Source organism: Fukomys damarensis, unplaced genomic scaffold, assembly GCF_012274545.1.
Source record: "Fukomys damarensis isolate Sample0158 unplaced genomic scaffold, DMR_v1.0_HiC HiC_scaffold_12, whole genome shotgun sequence".
Taxonomy (NCBI): Eukaryota; Metazoa; Chordata; class Mammalia; order Rodentia; family Bathyergidae; genus Fukomys; species Fukomys damarensis.
This window is the reverse complement of record NW_022900924.1, coordinates 16,771,174-16,792,877: the sequence shown is the minus strand read 5'-3', so window position 1 is coordinate 16,792,877 and position 21,704 is coordinate 16,771,174. Positions and strand designations below refer to the sequence as shown.

General features: G+C 50.6%; 1 protein-coding gene across 1 annotated transcript in view; it reads left to right on the top strand.

The window, feature by feature from the left end:
• Positions 1-2,001: 2,001 nt before the first annotated feature.
• The window catches only part of Cux2 (cut like homeobox 2), a 196,572-nt gene continuing 176,869 nt past the window's right edge, over positions 2,002-21,704 (top strand). Inside the window, exon 1 of the mRNA XM_033762676.1 lies at positions 2,002-2,513. The gene's annotated coding sequence lies outside the window, so the exon portion shown is untranslated. The remainder of the gene's footprint in view (positions 2,514-21,704) is intronic.

Below are 21,704 nucleotides of genomic sequence, written 5' to 3'. Positions count from 1 at the left end.
ATTAACGATGGATTTGACTCTAGCTAAAGCTGAAGGAAGTGTGTGTGTGTGTGTGTGTGTGTGTGCGCGTGTGTGTGTGTGCGCGCGCGCGAATGCCTACAACTGGGGAGAGCTGGCCCTGCTGGATAGATGAAATACCCAGCTGCTGGCTGGCCACGGCTTTGTGCCCGCTTGCTTACAGATGTTGGTAGTACCCACATCCTTTCCTCAGCCCCGCCAAGACTACAAGTTCCTGAGGGCAGGGACACTCTCACTCTCTGGTGTGCTACATTGTACAATTTTGATGAATGAGTAACTGCATTTGTTGTCATCTTATTCATTCATTGAAAAATAAAATATGTTTGGCTTGGCAATTATAGAAAGAACGGATAACTAAAAAGAAAACAGGAATCTACTTCTGAAATACCAGTTGCTTTAGACCTTTTGTCAACATGTAATAAGCATACAGAAAAGGGCACAGATCATCTGTGTTCAGCCTAATTGTCACAAACTGAACCTCCCTGGCCCATCTGAACCCCTTCATCCCCTTCCCATCATTTCCAACCCCATGGTTGACAGCGTACTTACTCACTTCTTACAGCCCAGATCAGTTCTGCCTGCTGGGAACCATCCAGTGCTTGTTGGTTTGTCTGGCTTCTTTCAACATTATATTCTTGAGATCCACCTGTGTTGTGTGGTATGGCTTGCCAGCATTCTGTGGTGTGAGTACTTTATACCCTATTTGCTCCTCCATTTTCCTGTTGGGCATTGGCCTGGCTTCTAGTCTAGGGTTCCTACCAACAGTGCTTTTAGGAACATTGGTGCATGAATATCTCCTGCTGCACAAGGGCATGTAGGTTTCTTGAGAATAAATCAAAATGTCTCAATCTTGGCACTGTTAATATTTGGAGGTTGGTAATTCTTTGTTATGGAAGCTGCCCTGGGCATTGTAGGGTGTCTACCCACTAGAATTATGTATGCATTCCCCATGTCCGGACAATCAAAAATGTCTCCCTGGGGAGGAGAGAGCTGTCCCTGGTTGAGGAGTTGCTGTCTATATTGAGGACATGCTGGTTTCTGGCAAGGCGTGTGCCAGCTTTAGTATAAATGCTGCCAAGTGTCTGTTCAAAATGGTTATACCACTTCCTCCAGCTCTGTGTGACCTTTTAAATGACCTTTAAATGCATTTATATATAATATTTGTGGAATAGAGTCATACTTTAAATATTATCCTACCTCACACTAAATTGCATGGCCTCATTTTTTGTATTTTATCATTTCTTCTTTGACTAGGGAGCAGTGAAGGGAATTAAATCTATATTTATCTCAGAGATCTGACTTCCTCAGTTTAGTACCTGGCTCTGCCTCTTTCTAGCTGTGTCTTTGGCTGAGTGGCTTCTATTCTCTGTGCTTCAGTTTCCTCGTCTGTAAAACAGGGACACTAACACTGCCTACCTCAGTACTTGGTAGATCAGATGCGTTCCTTAACATGCATGGGGCATGTGGAACAGGGCCTGGCACACAGGAAGAGTTGTGCTGACCATTGGTGTCCAGTTGAGTAACTCCGTCCTGTGGATGAGTTATAGTTTATGTCAGAAATCCTTTGGCACGGGATTGAATGGTTTTCAGATTGGGTTGCCAGTTTTTGCATGGAACAAATAAAATAATACTAGTAATAATGTAAGATGCCTGGTTAAATTTGAATTTCAGATGAGAAATTTTTATCCCATGCAATATTTAGGATATAGTTATACTTTAAAAATGTATTATCTGAATTATTTTGTCTATCTGGACAATTTTGGCATCTTTGTATTTTATCTAGTAATCTTCTTAATTCCCCTCTCTCTCTCTCTTCTGAACACTAAAATGATTAGCACCCTGCTACCTGAGTCTTCACACACAAACTGTGTTTCTCAATCTGGGCTTCTTCTTTGAATTACCTGGAGGGCTTGTGAAAGTGTGGAATCCTGGCCCCTCCTCATCCCCACCCCCAAGTCTCTTGAAACCCAACCCCAGAGGCTGGGTTGAGATTCTGAATTTTTAACCAAGGCTCCGGGTGAGTTCCCAGCCTACCTGGCCGCCTTTGATGATGTGCGCCATGGGTGTGGGGCTGGGCAGACTTCCTGCTGCTCTCCATGGCGGGCGTCTTTCTGTTCTCTCCTTGGACTCCTCTGCCCGAAACCTTGAGCTGGGACAAGGGACTGAGGACTCGCCCCCACATTAGGCTGCCCTATGTAGCTCAGCCCCTGACCAGCCTTTCAGGAAATGGCAGCTGAACATTGGCAGCAGGAGGAAGGCTGAGGGCTGTGGGCACCAGAACCTGCTGCATTGATCTGATGTTCTTGGAAGGCCTGTCACGAGGAAAACAGGCAGTGAGTAAATAGCAGACGGCGGGCTGGCTGCAGTGAGGGCCTGGCTCAGCCTGAAGACCTGTCTGACTTTGAGGAACTGGCCAGGTCTGGCCACCACTTTGGAGGGTATGGTGCCCCGTGGCCCCAGGCCTGAGACCTCCTGAGACCCCATGGTCTGGCCAGGTAAGTTTGGGCCTGTCCAAGGGCCAGGTCCCTGACCTTCCAGACTGATCCCTCTCATCCTGTCCCAGTCTGACCAGAGCCCCAGCAGTGTAGGGTTTGTTCATTCATTCCCTGCTGGCTTCCTCTGGACTAGATAGGCTTGCAGGGACCCAGGGTGGTGGACAGAGACCTCCTACAGTAGCCCCAGCGCCTCCCTCTGGAGCAGCTGCCTGCTTTAGCTTAGGAGGGCAGATCTCATTTCTCTTTCACTCCAGCTGCTGCCGGGCACCCCTGGAGCCTGCAGGGTGCAGGCAGTTGGACATGCCATCCCCATCTGTGCAGAGCTGCCATGAAATGACAGCTCAGACAGATCAATATGATCAGGTAAAGGGGCCTGCAGAGGGTGATTTTGCTTTAAGGATACGTCAGAGGGGCTCTGGACTTACAAATACATTATTATTTAAGAGAGGGTACCTGGAGTCCAAAAGAGTTTGTCAGACGGGGAGTCAGCCTCTCTCTGGCTTCCTGGTTGCTCTCCAGGGCAGAGCCAGAGTGTACAAGTCATTTAGTGGGATGTGGGGCAGGTGCCTCTCTCCAGCAACAGAAGGTCCTTAGGGTGTGGGAAGAGACTGTTCACCTTCCATTTACTTTTAGCAGCCCGTGCTGGGGCTGACAGTTTCTAGAAGAGAACATATTGAACAAGTATATTTATTTGTAGTGTTTATTATATGAGTGCTTATCTCAGGCCAGGCATTATTCTAGACTGAGAGAATAGGGCTGTGGTGTAGGGAGGTAGGGCTTTTGGCCTTATTGTATGCCCTTATGCAGGAGGAACCCAGGGCTCAGAGAGGCCAAGTGTCTTGCCCAAGGTCACACAGTGAGAGGCCTCAGCAGTTTCAAATAAACGTTACCAAGAACTCCTCTAAGGAACTCAGCACATCTGCCATCCTAATAGAGACCTGAACAGCAGCAACAGGTGCCACGTGTTGAACATTTCAGTTATTCCCCCATGCTGCACGCCATGTAGTGATGGCCTGGAGAGCTTAAAATGCTCATCTGAGGCTTAAGAAGTTGAGTTACTAGCCCAATCCACACAGCCAGGGGCTGGCTAAGTGGGATTCAGGCTATGTCTGCTCAGCTCACAGAGCCTTGGTTCTCGCAGCAGGTGCTTCCAGGAGCCTGGGGAGGCATCTACATGCCTCCAGTCTCCAACAGCTGAGAACACAGAGGCAGTGGCTTCCCCTAGTCTCCTGCGTCACTTAGGAGATGGCTCAGGCTCCTTTTTGCCTTGCCCGAGACTCTTCTATTTCCCTTCCTCAGTTCTTTCTAATCAGGTCATCCATTAAATACAGGCCCTAAACTCACCATACCAAGCTGCCTCTGGGTTTCCTGCTTGCTTAGCAGGATGGAAATTTTGGTGTGGGTATGTGAGTGTCCTTTAAAAATGAAAAACGATCCTTTCCTTATTTTGATCTTGTTTTTATAAGATATGACTCTTAATGAGGCTTTAATTCAAGGTCAGAGAGTCTGGAAGTTGGTGAGAAAGCCCTTCCACCCGCTGGGCCCTGCTAGACACATAAACAGCCAGTGGATGGCTGTTTTCAACAGTCCCATTGCAACAGAGCTATTCCATGCACGAGGAGGTAAAATATTTGAACTGACCGTATTGCCTCTTCTTGTTTGCAAAATGCTGCTGGGCCCCCTTGTCTTTATTTATTCTTTCCTTTTCTGTAGTTCAAGGGAAATAATATATTAACCTGGGAATTAGAAATATCCTTCCACAGCCTCTTTGTCCCCCAAGGCCCAAGCCAGCCAGCCTGCCCAGCTCAGGGAGTCGAGAGAGGCCTTTCTGTCAAAGGCACAGCCAAGGCAGGGCCCCGGTGGACCTGGTAATGTATTCACAGTCATGACACTCAGGCCCTGTGGGTCTTGAACCCCAGCCTCCAGGGACTGGTGGGGCCATGCCATCGACCTGAACCCCTGGGCTGCTGCCCCAGTCTAAATCCATCAGGCTCACCAGCCGGGTCCTGGACCACTGAATAATTTACAGTCCCTGGGAGCAGCAGGGAGCAGGTCACTGGAGTTCATGGGTTAATAACAGGTTTGGTTTTCGATGTCAGCAGCTCTCTTGATAACGTATGAAAGAATCCTATTCTGTTGATTAGATTTTGAAATGGATCAATTTTTAATCAGCCAAACACCTGACTCACTCAATAAGAGTTGCATTGTGGAGACAGGATGGAGGCCGGCTTTATTTACAAGAGTGTTTGTTTTTTGGGGGCCATACGCAAATTCCCACCCAGCTCCCTCCTCCTGGCAGAAATTGACCGGGTTATCTCCCACCTCAAATGGCAGCGTTTGATTCCCCTTCTGATTAGTTGGGAAATCCATGGGTCTGTTTAAGAGATAAGAACAACAGCTAAAGGTTTGATTTAGTCATCCGTGGTTATTGATAGAAAAAGCTTTTATTTGCCAATGAAGAAATTTTGCTTAATGTAACAGCGAGAAAGAAGAGAGGAAACAAAGGGAGCCCAGGCTATACCAGGGGTGGCCAAGGGCTTTGAGTGCAGGGTGGGGGCTGCTTCCCTGTCCTCTGAGATTTTCAGAACGACAGCATGGAAAACAGCAAATGAATACCCTGAATTTGTAGGCATAATGAGGAGAGGAGTGTTGGTTCTGGTCATTTTATTTAATCCGCAAATACCTGAGCCCCCACCATGTGCCAGGCATTGTGCTAGGCATAAGGTTGGACATTGTCACTGGGAGAGATGAGGTTCCTGCCCTCGTGGAGCTTCTGTTGGGGGTAGGGAGCAGGCCATAAAGAAAGGGCAAGGTGGGCAAGGTGGGGAGGAAAAGATCCAGAAGAGGAAGCCGCAAGAGCACCCCTTCCCACTGGTGTCAAGAAAGGTCATGGGGTAGGCCGGGGATTTAGCTCAGTGGTGCCACTGCCCGCTTTGCAATTGCAAGGACTGGAGTTCGATCCCTGGTACCAAAAAAAAAAGGTCATGGGATGAAGGGAAGAGCAAAGAAAGAGGTCGGGGCCAACAAGGGAGGCTTTGGAAGCCTGATCCAGGGAACCAGGGAAGGCTGGGCAGCAGGAAGCAAACAACACCTGTCCTCCCATCCCCAGCTGGCACCCATGAAGTTGAGCAGGAGTCCAGGTTTTGTCTCCAGGCACTGGGGAGCCAGGGAGAGGTTTGGATAGCGAGGGGCTTGTTGGAAAGGTTGACCCAGTGTGGGAGAACACATAGCTGTCTGGCTGGAGAAGATGAGGGAGCAGACAGGACAGATTTGGCAGTTCTGGTCCATGGCCGATGAGACAGTGTTTGGTGTCTGGCCTAAGGAGGCCTATTTCCCAAGCCTGCAATGATCTGGTCCCACAGGGCAGAGAGATGATTTGTAGCAGAACATTACCCATCTGTGGACCAGGCCTCAGACTCCCTCAGACTAAAGACTTGGGAACAGGTGGCAGAGAGGTTGGGGACTTGGACCATGAAATCAGATGGATATGGAGGCTTCAGGCCTCAGCACTGCCTTTTACAAGCTGGTAATTTCAGACAAATTGTCTTTTATGCGTATAAGTTAGAATAGCTTCTGGTATAAACCTTTCCAGAAGGACTCCTGAGAAACTGCCAACAGAGGTTGCCCCAGGGAACGGGTCCTTGGAGTGGATAGGAGACCCTTCTCTCTCTTCCCAGCTAGGGTTGCCTTCCTTGTTGCTGTTGGTCAAGGTCATGGACTTGGTGGAATTTAGAGGAGCTGGGTTTTCCCGGCATGAGGAGCGATTTCTCGCTCCCCGGTACTCTGCTCCAGGAATCATTGATTGGGCAGCTTCATTTATTAGCTTAATCTTTGCACATCCCTCAGTGACACTGTTCTCTCACCCACTCTGTTGGGGGACAGAAAGGTCTATGTGCATGTGTCTGGGCAGGTTTGTGCCCATGTCCACAGGCCTGCTGGTGAGCCTGGCTTTGGTCCTGAGTGGGCGGACGCCATACTTTACAACTCTGTGGACACACAGGCCTTGCAAGCATCTTAATCCAGGTGTGGTGTGCAGTACGTGCTCATCATGGGATACCAGTGGAAGGAAGCATTTGATTTTTTTTTGGTACCGGGGATCGAACTTGGGACCTTGAGGATTCGAGGCAGGTGGCAGCACCACTGAGCTAAATCCCTGGCTCCGGAACCATTTGATCTTGCATCAGAAGTCCTGGGTTCTGGTCCCCACATGTCCATTTGGCTGCTGTGCAACCTGAGCAAGTCATTTCTGTCCTCTGGGCTGTAGTTTGACAAATTTCTTGCTGAGCACCTTCCAGCCTTGGCCTTTGCACTTGTGGCTCCCTCTTTGCTCATGTGCAGGCCTATCTTGTTCCTTCACTTCATCTGGTGATTTCTCAAAAGATAACCTTCTCAGGAAAGCCTTCCCTGCTGCTTTAACTAAACTCTTTGCATGCATAGCCATGTACATAACTTCCTGTATTTTTTTCTTCCTTAGCATTTAACATGATTGAACATATATTTTGCCCATTTCTCTTATTCAGTGATTGCTCTCAAAATGTCAGCTCCAGGAGGGCAAACATTTTTGTTTGATTTGGTTTTGTTCGGTTTTGCTTAACACCGTGTTCCCGGCACCTAAAATCTCACGTGGAACATAGCAAATGCTCAGTAAATAGCTGCTAAATGAATGAAATAAGTCAATATAATGGAAGGTACTTAGAACAGTGGCTGGCACAGAGTACCCAGCAAGGCAGTTATCACTACTCAGATTTCTGCCATTAAGCTTTCTTGAGCCTCAGTTTCCTCATTTATCAAATGGCAATGGTGCTGATAATAGCTGTCCTAAAGGTGTGAATGTTCAGGGATGTCGATGCCGAGTTCTTCTTGGTAATGCGCCGTTGGGGCTATTAGGGCTGTGTAATAATAAAGACCCTTCCTCAGGGGGGTGGAGTGAGTGTGTGGGAACCGGGACTGAGCCTCATCACTCGGCCACCTATCTTGATTGACTGCTGCAGGATGGGGGACCGATCCTCTCATCTGCCTCCAGCTACTCCACACAGAGTGTCCAGCCAAAGTTCACAGACAGCCCCTGGGATTCTAGCTTTCTCAAGGGCTGTCTCACGCTTCCAAAGTTCATTTGATTTTATTTTAAATTTAATTAATTAATTTTTTGTGTGTGTGAGACTGGAGATTGAATGCAGGGCCTCATGCTCGCTGCTGGGCAAGCGCTGTGCCACAGAGCTACACCCCCTGTTTTCATTTTTATTAAAAGAAATCTGGGAAGTGTTGTGTGCATGTGTTTTGGGAGGGAAAGACCAGTTGACATGTATTATCCTGGGAAAGCATCCCCAGCACATTGCTGTGTAGATAAAAGCCACTGTCAAGCAGTAGGTGCTGCTGCGATTTCTGTAAATTAAAAACTCAGGGCTTTCCTTGGCGGTGGGGTGAGGTCGTTCGTTGGCAAGGCCTAGCCCCTGAGCCTCAGCCCTGAACTCTGGGTTGCAAGCTGCAGAAACCAGTGCCACTCCTGCCACTGCTGTGAGGAGAGCTCGGCCCACGGGAGGAGATGCCCAGGCTGCTGTCCCAAAGCACGACAGATGTTCATGACAGTTGGGAGGGCCTGGTTGGGGAGGGGTCCCCAAATGAGAATGTGGGGTGCCGGGCAGTGGCAGCCAGCCCCTTACAACCTGAATGCCCTTGGGCTTTGTGGTGTCTTCTGGCAGCCTCGCTGAGCTTACTGGGGGCCGAGTCTCTGTGCTATTTGAAATCAGTGTGCCACAAAGGACAGGAATGTCTTTAGGGGTGTGGGGGAACAGCAGGTATTCTGGTGGCATCCGTGTCCCTATTCTTATTGTGGACAGAGCAGTTTGGGCCTCTTCATCAAGCTGAGGTGAAGGGGAAGGAGAAGAGAAAGGGGGAAGTCACAGTGCATCGTAATGTGAAATGAAGGATTTGGAGTTGGTCCAAATAAAAGGCTCAGATTGCTTTGCATTCAGATTTCTAGACTTGAAGCTTCTGTAGGAAAAAGGTTTGAATTAACTCCACATCTCTTGCGCACCTACTGTGTGCCAGTTCTGTGCTTGGCACTTTTGGGGGCAGAGATGAGTGAGGTGAATTTCCCAAAATTGCCCAGGAGAAGCAGCAAATAGCAGTGACTGGAGTTGAGCAGGGGAAGCTGGAACCCAGGATTAGGGCAGATGGGCTGGAGCAGCCAGGACGTGGGGGACAGGGCAGGCATTTGAGTAGCTTTGAACCTGGAATGCTCGACAGGCCCAGGGACAGACGAGGTGGGTGCTCTGGGGGCAGCTCGGGCAAAGGCTGGATAGGAAGGGCAGAGCCATGCTCTGGAAGCCAGAGCAGGCCAGTTTGGCCCATGTGAGGAAGAATGATGTGGAAGCAAGCCTCACAGGATGCAGGAGCCTGACCCTCAGGAAGGGGATTGCTATATATTTCTTGTGGGCCATGGGAGCCATGGAAGGTGTTTGAGCAGGGGAGTGGGATGTTTAGAGCTGCATTGGAAAGATTCCTCTATCACAGGTATTCTCATTTCCCACACTGTTGATGCTTGAGGCTGTTTTGTGTGGGGCCTGCCCTGAGGGTTGAGGGTGTTTAGGAGCATGTCTGGCTTCTACCTACTGGATGGCAGTTACCTCCCCCTGGGGTTACCGTAACCATAAGTATGTCCAGATGTGGGCAAATGTCCCCTGAGAGCAAACATGAAGGAGGGTGGGCTGAAGAAGCCAGGAGGTCATGGAGGGATGGGCTAGAGCCTGCCCTTCTAGGGCCAGGGTCTGAGGACAGGGACCCGATGGACCATGGAGCCAGGGACAGATGGGAGCCAAAGAGGAGCCTTTTGGGGCCTGTAGGACTCAGGGACCCCAGAGCTGAGGCATCTCAGGCTATGTTGGGCTTGGCATCAGGTGGGTCCTTTGTATTCTGAATGAATGGGCCAAGTAGAAGGCTTAGGGGGTTGATAGAAGGCCTGAGGTTGAGGAGGAAGTTAGGAGAGGTTTCATGGGCACTATGGAGATTGTAGCTTGTGGGAAAAGGGTGCCCGGGTAATATGTGACCATGAAAGGTGCCAGGTGCTGTAAAGGGACACACAAGGCTCATATGTTGGAAGTCTTGCAGCTGGCAGAGAGGCTGGGGGAGGAGGCCAGGATCCAGTGAGGGGCTACCATCAACAGGGTGGCCCACTTTCAGCCCAGACAACTCAGTCGTGCAAGGTCATGTTTTAGTGGCAGAGCCACAGGCCACCCTGATACAGAATGGCAAGAGCAGACAGTAAGGCCATGTCCTCCAGATCTAGGGTGAGTGTCACCAGGGAAGGAGGCTACCAAGAGGAGGCAACCCTTGGACCAAGAACAGAAGGCTGAGCAGAAGTTTGCAGTGGGCAGGGTGAGGCAAAAGCATGTGTGGAGGTGAGGCAGTGGTGCTTGTCGGAGCCTGCGTTTGTGGGTGCTGACCGTGTCTTAGCGCGTCTCCCTAGACCTTGTGAGTGAATGGGGTTCCCCGGCCCTGGGCGGTGAGTACTGGATGAGCAGGTGCGGGGTGGTCTCCCAGAGTAGGAGACGGTAAGGTTCTCTACACCGCCCTTCTCCCCGTTCTCGCTAGGCACCATCTCTACTTCCAGGGGGCAGATGGAGGGGCCTGCAGATGTCCCTGCCTCCACACTCACAGCTGGCAACCTGTGGATTTTTGAGAGCGTGATTTTCAGTGCCTCCGCGTACTGCCGGAGAGAGCAAACTTAACTTTATCCCCCCTCCACACCACCCATTTAAAAAAGAAAAAAAAAATTTTCCAGAACAGGCCACCCACTATTACGGAAATAGTAAACAGGAGTCAGAGATGGGGCAGAAGTGGTCTGTTTTAATTAGAACATTAAAGTATCTTAACACTTACACTTTATATTTTTGCGAACTTGATTATATAGCATTTTAAATACCTGTGAACGTTTTAAGGACTCTCAGCAGTGAATTATTTGCAGTTTCACAGGAAACTTCTATTTTAAAAGCAGAGCGGTGTGAGAGTGGCTGTGAAAGCTTAGCAGCAGCGGCTGCTCTGTATAATGAGGAGCCGCGTGGCGGGCGGCTGGCAGGCGGCCCGTGGTGCCCACCTGTCACACAGGCTCCCCGGCACCCCCTTTCAGAAGTGGTCCTGCTGGGTGCAGGCAGTTGGGGAGGCCTCTGGGCCCAGCCAGAGCCCATGTCCCCGAGTGTCTCCCAGCGCCTGGTGGTTCTTCCTCCAGAAGGCGTCTCAAGTGTGTTTCTTCGTCTCCCAGCCACTTGGGTGACCACAGAAGCCTCCTCGTGGTGCTCCTGACTTATTCTGTCCCCTGCAGCCTCCTTCCCACCCAGCACCCTAAGATGTCTTTCTAACACACAAATCAGCCTCCTCGCACACTTGTGCAGAAACTTTCCAGGGGCTTCTGCTGTGGCAGGAAGGGACATTGGAGCCCTGTCAGGTCTCCAGGGCCTTGGGCACTTGGCCTCTCGTGACCCTGCTGGCCCCAGTTTCCCACCTCCTCCTTGCCAGCAACTCCCAGGCACATGGTTCTTATTCTTCTATTCTCTCTCTGCTTTTTGAGTGTCTCCTATATGCGGGCCTTGTTCTAGACCCTAGTGATACGACAGTGAGTGAGCCTGGCAGAATTCCCTGCCCTCGTAGGGGTGTTCCAGTCAGGAGAAGAGAGAGTTGAGGACAGTAAAGAAACGTGGTCACACGTGTGAGCAGGATGGGGAATGCTAGAGTTTGGATACAGAGCATTGGTGGGGAACCTATGGCATACTTGCTTTAGCAGGCCGTTTGCTATCGCTGAAAGCTCTAAAAGGTTCCCAATCACTGATCTCGAGAGTCCCCCAATGACCATCCTATGTCATTTTGGGCTGGCAGTGGAGGCTTTAGGGGATAGGACCTAGCACAAAGAAGCAAGCCTTTGAGGGCGAGCCCTTGAAGGAGTTAGTGGAACTTGGCCCTTGTCTTTCTGTGTGCTTCCTGGCCACTGTAAGATGAGCAACTTCCTCTGCTGCTGCCTCGCTACAGGGCCAAAGGCAGTGAGGCCAGTGAATCATGGGTTGAAGCCCCCCAAACGGAGCCAGAATAAACCTTTCCTCTTTCCCAGCTGATTTAGCCCAGGTACTGGTTGTAAGTAGTGGAAAGCTGGAGAGGATGGGGACGGAGGTACTGCTTTTGCTGTGAAGAGGTTTCTCTAAGGAAGTGGTACCGTGAGGCCTGAATGAAGCGGGAGAGCAGCCAGTGGTGCCTGGAGCTGGCCAGGGCCCCCTCGTGAGAGCGGGCTTTCCGCAGCTCCTCCCAGCTCCTCCCTCAGTGATGTCACATGGGTAGGGTGGAATCAGCCGTGGTAGAAATGTTTACGCCGCGGAGATTGGCATAGGTCACAGATGGAGAGCGCCTTCACTAGACATGCACTGGCACACACCTGGAGCGGGTTGTACGGAAATCCGGAGGAGGATTGAGAAGGGGATCCCCTGAAGTGGGACTGTGTTCCAGACTTCTGAGGAACATCGTGGAAGCCAGTGGGGATGGGACTCAGTGAATGAAGCGGGGAGTGGAAGGAAGTAAAGCCAATAAAATTTCTTGCCTGCTTTTGGTTTCTGAAATACCTGCTATTTCCTGCATCCAGATTGTTCTTCCCCTGGCTGGTTCCTTCAGTTTCTGCCTCTGAATGTTTTTGCTAACACACACCCTCCCCGCTTAATCTTATACTGGCACCATTCGGCACCCTCGCTAGCGTTTGCCTGCGATCACAATCGGGTATGGGTTGTATATTCCAGGTCGGTCTGTCTCTCCCACTGAGCTCACGTCCTGAGAGATCTTGTTGTTCCTTTCTGTCCCCTCACATTCCAGCAAGGATCTGAGCAGTGAATGCTGGTGGAGAACCTTTTCTAAATGCAAGATTGGTTTGCAAGATGTTGTGAATGGCGTGACACCTTTCAGGGATCAGGATTTATGTGGTCCTTAAAGAAACCAGCGGCTCCTCCTGACCTTGTGCCCACCCGGATCACTGCAGCATTATTCCAGGAGCCCTTCTGGTTACCCTTGAAGCAGTGTGGCAGCAAGTCTTAAGTAATGGCCTCAGTGAGTGACCCCCCCACATACACATGCCAGCCACCAAATCTTTCATCGAGGAAGAGCATGGCTGCCATTCCTGCCAAAGACATCGGCCACATGGGGAATTTAATATTCCCTTTGTGCCATGTCTAGGGCTTGCAGTGTCACAAGAGCAGTGGAGCCCAGGAGGTCAGGACTTACCATGAAGTTTGATGGAGAAAGCATTGAGCTCCTGGTGCCTGGAACTGTGTGCATCTGGGGAGAAAACATTTTGATCAAGGGAAACGTGTTCAGCTGACCCAATGATTCCTTTTTTTAATGATGAGAGCTTAGGACATATTGATTGAGGTGATCAGCGTTTAAATCTTTCATAGTTAATGAGGAACTGTCTGATTTATATTGGAAACAGTCGCTGCCCAGGGCTTTTAATGAAGCCTGCTATGCCCAAGAGAGAGAGACACTTGACCTTACAGAGCTGGGTGTGGAGCAAGGGAGGAAGAGAACTCCACTTCTAGGCCATTGAATTGACTCCCTCTGTCCTTGAAGGTTACATCCTGGGTCTGTCTTCCCCGCCCCTAGGAACCTGTTTCCTCTTCTGTCAAGTGGGGCTAGGACTGCAGTTATCTCAGGGAATGGTTTATGGTTTATGAAGGTTAAACGTGACGTTGCATGTAAAAATCTTGGAAAGATGCTAAACGTAGGCACTCAAGAAAAGTTACCCATTGTTTGCAGTGGGAACATTGTAGGTAGGATTTTTCCACCTTAACCAAGAACTTCCTAAAGAAGTCAGCCTGAGTAAGAAGTTGCCATGGAGTTTCCCGGCCCACTGACTGGTCGCCTGTCTGGAAGCCATGGGTGTTAAACCAGAAAGCAGTGCTTTGCCTTGAGAAAATGCACTTGGAGGCCCAGCCTCTGATCCAGCTCACCTGAGCGGCTGCTAATTTGATCATGACTTGGCGAGCTCCTTCCGTTTCTGTGTGTCTTGCTGTAGACCGAGCTTCTCTGTGAGTCATGTGCCCAATTATTCAGTACTAGCCAAGAGGGTGGGGGCTTCACTTTCATATCTGCTTTCTGGAACAGTGCTATACACACAGTAGGTGCTCAGCCGCTATCTGTCGAATACATGAAATTATATGCTCTTAGGGGCTTAAGAACAAAGGGCTGCATCCCAGAGATAAGAAAACTTGAGTTCACACAAAAACCTGTGCACGCATAGCCTCAGCGGTTTTCTGCATAACAACTGCATAGTAGAAGCAACCCGCTGTTCTTCCCTGAGCTGGTGACTGAGCTGTGGTACATCCACGCCATGGACACCGCTCAGCAATAAAGAGGAATGAGCCATTAACACACAAACAACTTGGTGAAGCAACTCGGATGACTGAGCAAAAAAAAGCCGATACCAAAAGGCTCACAGACTGATTCCATTTATATGGCATTTTTGGAAGACAAGGTTAGGAAATCAGAGAACAGAGTAGGGATGGACAGGGAGGGACATAAGTGTGATTATAAAAGGGCACCATGCTGGGCGTGTTGGCGCATGCCTGGTAATTGAAGCACTTGAAGACTGAGGCAGGAGGATTGCTGTGCTTTGAGGCCAGTCTGAACTGCACAGCTTGAGCCTGTCTCAGGGGGGGAAAAAAAAAGGCACGATGAAGGACCCTTATCATGTTACGAATTTCTGTGTCTCAGTTGTGTCAGTGTCAGTGTCCTGGCTGTGACATTGTGCTCTATCATATTTTGTTCTCTTTTTTTTTTTTTTTTAAAAAAAAACATTGTACTGGAGATGGAACTCAGGACCTTGTGCTTGCGAGGCAGGTGGTGGCACCACTGAGTTAAGTCCCCAGCCACTGTGCTCTAGTATTTTGAAGTGGTACCATTAAGGGTGACTGGGAACAAGAGGTCTCTGTTTTCTTTGTTATGGCTGCATGTAAAATCTGTGATTATCTGAAAATTAAAGGTTCAGTTACAAAAAAGCGAAGGGCTAAAAGTACTTCATTAAATATCAAAACCGCAATGGCAAGAACCCCTGGAATGTGTTCCATTAACTCAGGTCTTCCTAACAGCTGTGTGAAGTGTGTGGCTATAATGTCACAGAGGAGGAAACGCTCAGAGAGGTTAAGGTTCTTGCCTGAAGACACGCAGCTGGCCAGTGGTGGAGATGGGTCTCCAGTCTGGAAGCATCAGGCTCAAACCCCGAGTTTGCTCCTGTGCGTGTGCGATGTAGAACCCCTGTGGTTTGGTTGCTGGCCTGTCACACGTGGTCATGTGCTGTCTGACTGCATGCCAGGCCCCTGTTCTATAGTGACTGACAGTTCTAGAGCTGCGGGGCCGCTGATAGTTGGTCTGGGCTCTGCACCTGGCTGCTCCTGGGTGAGCCATGGATCTTGAGTTCCCGCCCTCTCCCCACTCCACTTCCTTTGCCCTAAGCAAGGGTGTTGTGCTACGGAGGATGTTGTTATACCCTTTTCACAGGTGGGAAACTGAGGCACTGGAGAAGGAACTCGGGTGTCCCAGCTCTAGCACCCTATGCTGATGGTCACAGCTCCATTGACTTGTCTGTCGCAGCTGCTTTTCTCAGGGCATCCCCACCCTGTGACAGTGATCAAGGGCTCACGTTCTTAGCAGGCAGTCTGGCTGCACTGGGGTTGAGTTTGCCCTGCATATCACTGGACTGGGGCCTTGAACGCCTGACTTTGCCTCTCCAAGCCTTAGCTACTTCTTCGGAGAATTAAATAAGAAAACACTGAGTAGCACATTGTAGGAGCAAACACCTCTGGCAGTGCCTGACGTCCAAAATGGGGGACTCTGGTTTGTCTGTCGAGACCCAGGGCTCTGCTCTGAGCTGAGTGTGCTGAGAGGAGCAGAGCCGAAGCCCTCGTGGCTCCTCCCACCGCTGTGCCTTTGCTTGGCTTCCAGTTCTGCTCAGCTGGCGGCTCCCTGAGCTGGATGGCGTGGTGATGACAGGGGCCTCTCCGGGAGGCCACACGAATCTGAGAGGTGATAAGGACTGGGAATTGCCAGGTGAGGTGAGCAGGGAAGGAACAGAAGATGCAGAGGCTCAGAGGATGCAGGGGGTTCTGTAAACAGGGCGTTAATATGTGAGCACAATCAAAAGCATTCAATAGGCACCACCAAAAGCCAGTCACCCTGGGTCTGGGTGTCTTGTTAAAACAATCCAGTGCAGGCTAGAGGAGTTTTTTGCGGGGGCAGGGATGGGTCATGCCTGGGTAGGAAGTTTGGGTTTTATTTTTATTTTTTTCTTGAGACAAGATCTCACTGTGTCGTTCAGGCTGGATTTGAATTCACTGTGTAGCTCAGGCTGGCCTCAAACTCATGGCGATCCTCCTGCCTCATCCTCCAAGTGCTGAGATTATAGGTATGTACCACCACCCCATTTGGGCTTCATTTTGAACAGAGATGCCGATAGGCTTACATGGGAGGAAGGGGGTTCTGGCTGCCAGGTGACGGGGAGGCAGCAAGGGCAGCGAGGAGGCTGCTAAAGCACCGTGGTGAGCCATCCTGGGGGCTGAGGGCAGAGTTGGGGGTAGACTCTGGTAAACATGAATTCAGGACATTTAGTATAGAGCTGATCGAGCTACGGGGACAAAGGGAACATCTAGGTTGAACGGGGTTTCTGGCTTAAGTTCTGGTCAGAAGGAGAGATCCCTTCTTTCACCTCATCTGTAATCGTCCTTTACCTCTGAGGGTCACAGGCTGTCTGCCCTGAGCCAGTGCCATATCGTGAACAGCACAACCCAGGCCCCACACGGAGGATTCCAGGGGAGGAGGCCCCTGGTGTTGCAGACACCAGTGGGTTTTCCAGTGTGCCTCAACCTGATCACTTATCAGAGGTGCCAGTCTTCTCTTTCCTCTTTCAACCGTAAAGTCTGATGTGGGGTGCTGTCCCTTCTGCTGGAGTCAGGAAAGGAGCTGAGAACACTGCCATCTCTACAAGATCCAAAGCAAGCATAGACAGCCATCATGGAGACCTGCTGTGTGGTGGGCTCTCTGGGTGCTGCCTCCTCGGTCTTTCAGGTTAAGGGTGCAGGTGATGGAGCTCAACAGGCTGAACTTTGTGACTGGCCGTGCCAGGTCCTAGCTAAGGGGAATCTTGGGCAAGGGACTTCAACCACTAAACCTCAATTTTCGTATCTGTGTAAGGGGTCCGGAGAGTCCACCTCAGATGGTGGCAGAAGGAATCCATGAACCTATTCCAGCAGAGACAGGATTCTGGACGTGGTGCCTGGTGGAGACAATGCCCTGTGTCAGAGGCAGCTGGCGATAAGTGACCCCAGGATGTTGGCTTTGGGGTGGGCAAGAGATCCATAGCCCAAAACAGCCAAGATGGGTTTTCTGACTCAGCCGAGCGCTTTTCACGAAGGCCAGGAAGAGACAGCTTGTGTCATCCTGATGAAAGTCAGGAATAACCTGAAGCTTTCACTCCTCTCTGTGCAGGGCCACAATTCCAGAGAGAAACATTGGGGCCACAGAGGGGTACGGGATTATACCACCTGTCGTGGTTTCCCAACTGATGGTGTGATTTTTTTCACCCCAGTCCATCTGGAAGCTTCCAGAAGCCCAGGTAACTATCACCTGGGATCCATGCATTTTGTTTGTTTGTTTTGGTGGTACTGAGGATTGAACCCAGAGACTTTGTACTGAGCTACATCGCAAGCTTTTTAGTATTTTGATTTTGGCATATGTGCTGTGGAAGTGAGCCCTTTTTTTTTTTTTTTTATTTTGAGACAGGTTATCACAGGGTCTCACTAAGGCTCCACGTTGTTCAGGCTGGGCTTGAATGTGCGATCCTCCTGCCTCAACCTCCCAGAGGGCTAGGATTATAGGCATGTACCTCCATGCCCAGCTCTACGTACTTTTTATAGAAGTGCACTGTATTCAGCTACTTAGTGAGACCCTGTCTCAAAAATAAAAAGAGCTGAAGAATGTAGCTCAGTGTGAAGGCTCTGGGTTTAGTCCCCAGTACCACAAGGAAGAAGAGCCTTGAATTCAGGGCTGCTGTCATCAAGTACCACAGTCTGGGGAACTTAAAACAACAGAAATTTATCTTCTTCTGAATCTGGAGGCCAGAAGTCCAAAGTCAAGGGGTCTGTGTGGCTCTCTCCTCCTGAGGGCTCTAAGGAGAATCATCCCTCCCCTACCTCTTCCAGCTCTAGGTCCTGCCTGCCGTCCTTTCCTTGCCTTTATCTGCACTGCTCCCTCTCTGCTTTGTCCTCCCCAGTCACCCCCTCTGTGAACTCTCTGTTGTCTGTCCTTACAATGATGAAGGTCACTCCACTTGGGGCCCCCCTGACCCCATATGACCTCATCTTAATTTAACTGATGAAATCTGCAAATATCCTAGTTCCATTCAGGTCACCATTCTGAGTGTGTGGGTGATTGTGAATTTGAGGGACACAGTTCCACCGAGCCAGGCATCATTGGAAGATGCTGGGGGAGAGTGCGTCCTTTCCCCTCAGAACTTGGTTTGGAGTTTTATGGGAATGAGCAGGGCATGGGGTCGGCTCCTCCAAGCATGGGCAGGAAGAAGGGCTCCACGTATTTGTCCTAAATGTGTCACTGACAGAACAGCTGAGACTCAGTCTTGCCTACAGACAGGAGGGAGGAGTAGGAGCTTTTGAACAGGGCTCTAGGGTGTCTAGGGTTTCCTGGGTCCTGATGCGTCGCTTCTCCTGAATCTGTTTCCCTCTCTGCACAGTGAGGTGACAGCAGGACTTTCCCTATGGGGGCCATAAAGACATTGGCATGGACTTTAATGCCATAGATGGCCTCATTGGGCAAAGAATCTGGGGTTCGGGGAAGTGCCAGGACTTGCAGTAACAGACCTAGAATCCTGGCGGGATCTGAGACTCCAAGAACAGTGCTTCTCCCGCTCCCATCCAGCCCTGGTCCTGCCAGTGATTGGTTGGGAAGCTCTGAGCCCGTTAGTGCTAACACCAACAAATGCGAATTTAGAGGCTCATCTTGCAGGGACCCTGTGTGGGGAGACCACTGTCACTTCCTTTGCAGGTCAGGAAACCTGCCCAAGGCCATGTGGCAGGAAGGTGGCAGAACTGAGATCCAAATGCAGGCGCACCAAGTTTACTGCCACCTGCCTCAGGGCCCTCCCTGCCTTAGTTTCCTCACCCGCGAAGTGACCTGTGCTGCACGTTCCCAGGGTAGCAGAACCATTGCAGTAGCGTCCAGCTGAGGCTGAGGCTGGAGAGTTACATAAAGCCTGCTCGCCTTGGCGGGTCTCAGCCTTCTCATCTCCTGTTCCTCGCACCCCTGTGACTTGAGATTTTTACAGACGAGAACTGTGTGTGGGGTGGCGAACAACTGAGTGTGTGTGTCTGTGTGTGTGTTTGCAACAAATATTTTATAATAGACAAGCTTCGTCTGCCACTTCTAAAAGTAGTGAAAAAAACCCCACTTTGAGAAAGTAAAAATAACCCAGTGCCTGAGACTCTGAAGTCACTGAAGTCAGCTGGAACTGGCTGCTCTAGCTCCCCAGGGCAGCAGGTCCCAGGCCAAGAATGTGGGGGACAGACGTGCACTTAGGGGCAAGACCTAGTGGTGACTTCGAGGGTAAAGTGACTGTCCATCTGCCTTTGATTTTTCAAGCCACGGGAAGAACTTCTCCCAGAAATGCTCATCTTCTTTCTCTTTTTAAAAGTGACTTGACAATTGATAATTTTGCCCTGGCGACGGCCACCTTAGAGCTTTTATTTCTTGGAGGCCAAACATTGATGTTGTGTGAAATGGGAGCTTGGCGGAGCCTTTGTGCGGATCTCAAGCTTCCTGAAAAATTTATTTACTGTGACTGTGATCTGCAGGAGCGAATTGATGTTTATCTATAGTCGTTCATGCCAGCAAGGAGGGGAAAATGCATAACTGCACTTTCTTCGGCAGCTTGCGAGGCTGTTTGAATAAGTATCTCATGGTGGACTCTCAATAGCAGGCAGGCAGCTTGACAGACAGGGCACAGTGCAATATTAACCACGAGCGGGCTTCATCTTTCCCCCCTCGTCCTGAAGGAAGCTTCCTAACCTTCTGGCTGAGGGATTCACGAGAACCAGGTATTTGAAGCTAAGCAAAATTATCCTGGCTGTTCCAGTGGCAGAATCGATACCTCCGAGAGCCGCATGAAGGAGGAGAGGCAGAGGCTGCAGCTGGGCCCTGTGCGAGCAGCCCCGACCATCTCCTTGTGGCCGAAGGTCAGGAGAAGTTGTCAGGGACCTGGAGCTGGTGGGGGAGGTCAGGGTCGCACCAGGAGCCTGGCTTTCCTGCCAGGTAAGTAATTTCTGCCATTGCCTGAGCGTGGAGGGCAGCGGGGACAGGGCTGAGGGCTGCGTAGTCTTCTCTGCATGCCCTGGTTGCAGCAGGGCCAGGCGGCTGGTGGCAGCCACCTTTCTAAGCAATAGGAATGGTGCACGTCTTTCTTGCCTGTTGGACTAGGAGGCCACTCTTGGTCTCTGGGAAGAGGAATCCTGCCCTAGTCCGTTGCGTGGTCCTCATCACCTGAGTGATAGAACCTGCTTTGGTGTTTTTTTCCTTTCCTTTTAGAAGGTCAGCCACAGGAGCCCTAGGACTCTTCACCCTTGGCTCAGTATCCCCAGCATCAAATGGCCCTGACATCTCTGATGGGCTCAGTGGGCTGGCTGTGGCTTTTCCTGGGGAAGGAATAGCAGCAGTGAAGAGCACGAAGATCAGATCAACTTGGGGTCAAGTTCAGTTGTTGCCTGCAGTGCGTCCTGAGGCAAGTGACTTGCCCTCTCTTGAGTTTTGTTTCTTGGTCTGTAAAGTAGAGCGAAGGGGGAAATGATCTCATCATGTTAAATCTCAGTTTCCGTGCTTGTAAAATAAGCATAACAGTGCTGCCTTCCCCAAGAGCTGGAGTGAGGAGTAAGTGAGAGGGTACCCAGGGAGCAATCAGTGAGGTCAGGCCTGGTGCTTCGTTCACTGAGTGACGGCTTTTTTTATTACAATTATTATAAGTATCATGCTTATTATCATCACCTCTCTTACCCTCCATGACCCAAAGGAAAATGGACAGCCTGTTCATTTTGTCTGCCTTTGATAGTGTCACCCCCTCCAGCGTATCTCCAAGCCATAATAGGCGACTCATTGGCATTGCACACAGTCAGGAAGCGCCGGGTCTGAGCACTTGGCTCTGAACTGGCCTGGAATGAGCCCTCAAAATCCCGGCAGCTCTGGTGGGTCTGGTTGATGCCGCCTGCGAGCTGCGCTGGAGCCCAGACTCCTGAGCTTCCTCCAGCAAGGACTTCAGGCCTGACAGAGCCGGGGGTGCGTGACAGGGGGCAGGAGGGAGCGAGTCTGAGCTGAGTGACTGGTGGATGAGTGACAGCCCCTGGCTGTCAGTTCCTGAGACCACACCAGCAGAGAGAAGTGAGAGTTGTCCAGCACTCAAAGCCTTATCATCTCTGGAGCCTGGTTCATGTCCTCGAAACCTTGCAGGGGCCCGAGATGGAGCCCTTCTGGGTGAGGGGAGAAGAACTGGGCCTTGGTCTCAAGCTCCCTAACTGCCGGGAAGGCTCTTTGTCCTCTCCAGTCTGTCTGAGAACCCAGGAGGTTTACTCACATCGTTGTCATAATGGCCACTGTGCATGGAGCTGAGTGGGAGGCCAGGCCCCGTGCCAGGTGCTCCCTGGGTGGCGTCTCAGGAGCTCTTAGGACTTTGCTCCTTTTCCATATGAGGAAACAGGTTCAGAGAAGCAGAGTCACTTGCCCAAGGCTTCATGACACTCCCGTGTGTGTCCTTTTTCTCTGCTTAGCACTAGTATCTCTCTCAATGGATGTGGAGTTGCCCTGGGAGCCCTGGCCAAATGCTGGAGGGCAGTGAAGATCTTGGCCTCACAGGGGAATCCCTGTTCTCTGACTAAAAAGTGTTAAATCCTAAAAGTAGAGTTTTGCCCCTGCTTTGGCAGAACCCAGCACTTCCTTCCTGCCTTCTTCTCATGCCAACCCTATGTCCTGACTTCTGATGATAGCTCTGCTCTAAAAAGGATGATGGGGACCCCTCAGGTCTGTGTGTGTCCCCTGAACCCACCAGGTGTGACTTTGCAGTGAAAACCCTGTTGTTCTGTGCCAGGCAAGAGGGTCTCAGATACTCGGGTCCTACATCTC